This window comes from Amblyomma maculatum, chromosome 2 (genome assembly GCF_055883805.1).
Source record: "Amblyomma maculatum isolate TAMU_Amacu chromosome 2, ASM5588380v1, whole genome shotgun sequence".
Classification (NCBI taxonomy): Eukaryota; Metazoa; Arthropoda; class Arachnida; order Ixodida; family Ixodidae; genus Amblyomma; species Amblyomma maculatum.
In genome coordinates this window covers 70526988-70530802 of record NC_139345.1, presented here as the reverse complement: position 1 = coordinate 70530802, position 3815 = coordinate 70526988, and the positions used below count along the sequence as shown (strand labels likewise).

The 3815-nt window shown below is 41.4% G+C and overlaps 1 long non-coding RNA gene across 1 annotated transcript; it reads right to left on the bottom strand.

Moving 5' to 3' along the window:
* Positions 1-254: 254 nt before the first annotated feature.
* LOC146198940 (uncharacterized) lies at positions 255-3534 on the bottom strand. Its single transcript, XR_014705024.1, has 3 exons — positions 3377-3534; positions 1810-1858; positions 255-480 (listed from the first exon to the last, which is right to left on the bottom strand). It is a non-coding gene; the product is annotated as an uncharacterized LOC146198940 (long non-coding RNA).
* Between the last annotated feature and the right edge of the window lie 281 nt (positions 3535-3815).

The window sequence follows — 3815 nt, the reverse complement described above, 5'->3', positions numbered from 1 at the left end:
CAGAGAACCACTTCTTTGTTCATATGCACGCCGCGTTAAGATGACACCTTCTTATAAGTTCACAACATCAATATTTCTTGTTCTAGTGCTGTGTACGGTGCACCATGGGTAAAGTGTCAAGAAAGAATAAATAATTTCGAGCTGAAGCGCGCGCGTCCCGCTACATGCGGTTACATCAACAGATGAGAAAAGGCAGAACATTCTTCTTTTTTTTTTTGTTTATGAAAGCATGCAAGCATTGACACTGTAGCAGCTTTGAGGGCGTCAAAAATCTGCGGGAATTTCGATTCCCTGTAAAGCACTTTTATTCATCTACAATCAACCAAAGCGCAATAGTGATCACTTGCTTGCTCCAAGGTTGCGGAACTGCTCAGGTATTGGCTTAGATGGGTCCATGCAGTACCCGTTGCTCGGAAAGTCGAATCTTCGATAGCAGACACAGTTGCTGCTACACTCATTAGGGCACTTGTCCGGGTCACACTGCAAAAGATTCGCATTAGAATATACGGTACAACATTTCGACACGCTGTTCGCCTTAACAGATCCAATCTAACACCGTTCATAAATTCCCAATCCGATAACAGAAAGCTGTTATCCATGGTTTTCGTTTTATTTCACAGTTTATAATCTTCTTGACAAAGCCACAATTAGGACAAAATATTAGGGGATATTTAGGCTCCAGCTTCATGCGCGCAGCGTAATCGAACTCTCAGATTGTATTGTGAAAGTCGCTTACGAAGGAAGAACGTTAAAGCCGCACTGGGGTCTTCCACTCGGACACAGATTACGGAGATTACACTTGCGGTCCTCATGCGTACAACTATTGGGGAAGCGGTGCACGTAATCGCTGGGGGGTTCCGGTGGCCGCCGCATGTCCGTGCCTCTACGCCACTCCAAACAACGAAGTCACTATCATGTGCTTGGCTACTAGATTATTTAATACTTCCGAATTTACTTCTCTAATGAGCGACATGCTTATAAGCATAAGTACATTAGTTAATACTTTATGCCCAAGATTATTAGACATCGAAGCCATACAAGCGTGCCTTTTCGAAATAGTTCGTGAGTTCCTGACTAACCAGGTAAGAGTCACGGTTCTGAACTCTGAAGAAAATTATGAAAAATATCCGTTTATGGAAATCCGTACTACTTACTAAAGTCAAGCAGTTTGAAACATGTGGACAGCTGTATTCCCATCAAACACATATTTTCAATTATCTTCATTTCACTCACCACTCGCGAGGTGGGTTTCTTAGCATAACATTGGTGTGGCGTGGTGTTTTAGAGAAAACACGTAATTTTCGTTTTCCGCTTCACATGAGCCTTACAACTATCACTTTATCTGACAATTATTACGATACAAGAGACCCATCATATGTAGTCAACATTTAGCGTCACAGTTCTGTTTTATTATGATATGCATGAAGGTCTGGAGCAAATTTATGAAAAACTAAACACAGTTAGCAAACATTTAGACAGTTGTTTGTTTATGCTGCATGTAATATTCGTAATGACACAAACAGGCTGGAAAAAAGGGGTACCCCAAAGAAAGTTCTTAACAACTCGTTCAATAGCGAGAGCTGCCAACTGTTCTATTTCTAGCGCCGAAGATACTGTGTTGAAGGAACGCAGCTGCGCCTAACACGGCATTCAGGTTATAATCCATGATTTTGTAAAAAAAGAGTGGCAGCGTATCATCTGCAATCATTTTCCTGATGCAAAAATACATAGCCCTAAAGTATTTGATTTCAATCTATCCTTTATCGATACACCCACCATGAGGTCAAGTTGATATGTTAATATACTCACATTGGCAACGCACTGAGCATGTTCCCTGTACTCCGGGCCCCAGAGTGCCCTGTAAATGAGGATTAGGCGTTAAACTCTAACGAACGTGCCGCACCGAGGATTATCTTCGGCATAGCACGCAAAAGATTTAAAAGAGCTTGGTATCATCAATATGCTGCTTCGATTTATCGGGTTTAACGTCCCAAAGCGACTCAGGCTATGAGAGACGCTATATGCTACTTCATTACAGCGCCGTGTTTTACTTTCGGCCAAACAGCAGCATGCAATACATTTATCTGCGTTAAGAACAATCCCTCCGATAAGTATGTTTCACTCCTTTCCACTCACCCTGACCTAATTCTGAAGCTTGTGATGAAAATTGCTGCGTGAATCGCGAATTTGCTACGTACTCTTTCACCTGCCTATGGCAGAAACATAACTACCTAGGAATACAAGAACTCTCTATCTGGTTGGCATTTAAAACTGATTTGCTTAAAAGCATGTGTCGCTAGAACATTTTTCTTATAAGTAAGAGTATATATGTAAGGCAGTAAAATGTTTCCTCCTTTGGAAGCATGGCTCGAGGCCAAGATGTCCCTGAACGACGCATCTTAGGTTTCTAATAATATTTGCTTTTTGTTTCATTCCTAAAACCAGTAGGTTCCTAGAAGGGAATCTTCTGAAAGCCATTTACGGCGTTCCAATATTGGGTTTAAGTTTTTCAGGTGATTTTCTTCGCAATATTCTTCATTAGTAAGCTTATCAGTTGCGGTTCATTCTGATATTTCACATGCCTGAGAATATTAATTCACAAGTCCTGTTTGAAAAACAATAGCCTCTCCTTCAGCGCTACTTGTTGCTAATATATGCAAGTGGTAGAAAAGTTTCACTATGATAGCATCAAGAACAAAGATCAGTCAAAGGTTCGAGCTATTTCCTTTATTGCATTTACACGCCATTTGATCACTGCACTACTGATTATTTTGTGTTTCGAGCGTGCAATTCACGGTGTACGCGTCTCTCCAAAACTTCTTACTGCAATTAGTAGTCCTTCGCAACGGCTTTGGACAGGTTACATTCGATATTTTCCAACTAAAATAATATCTCTACAATTTGAGCTGTATGCTTCACTGACGTCTGTCCCGAAATATTTTTGAACATGCTAGATCTTAGCTTCATAGAATAGATTCATACTTTGACATCGGGCAACGAAAGCAATACGGCCTTCTTTTAATTGTTTTTTCTTAATCTTCAAATAAATCTCCCAGTGCTTTATAATAACCCCTTCCAGAAATCTCGAATTATCCAGGCAATATATTATAAAGCTATTCGGAAGCCATGAATGACTTCCCCGCTATTTATACGATAAAACTTAATATCGACCTGCCATTTAACTATAAATTGCAAATTAACGCACCAACTTTACGCTAGTAGAGCAAGAAAGTATCAATGCAAAAGTGTGAAAGATAAGATACGGCCCTAGGTTTCGAAAACATACTCCCTAGCGCAATATAAAAAATTCATTTTCAGGCTACAAAATATATATATATGATATAATATAGTACTGTATATAACACAAACTACTCACGTAGCGAAAGTCACCGCAAGCCCCAGTACCAAAAGAAGCTGCAGACTAGCCATGGTCGCCTTCGGAATCGAGAAGAGTTCTCAGTGTGGCTGCAATGGGCCCCGTGCAGTGTTAGACGCGGTTGCTGGCGCTTTTATAATCGAAAATAGGACGAAAAAAAACAATCACTAAGGCCCTGTGGCATTCATCACACAAGTAGTTAGCAATTGCCTTCCAGCGTCGACCTCCCAGTGGAGCAGCACCATAGATAGCTAAACCGGAAATAGGGCAAGGACCTCACGCATTAGCGGAAATGCTGTTGCCAAAGGGGCGTCGCCTGCTACCCTTTTGAGATTGGCGGTAACAAGCACTGCTGCTTATCGGCGGCCGCGCAGAGGGACGCCACGCATTTGTGGCACTTTTATCAAGACTGCAAGACTGCATAAGCTGCGAGTCCAAC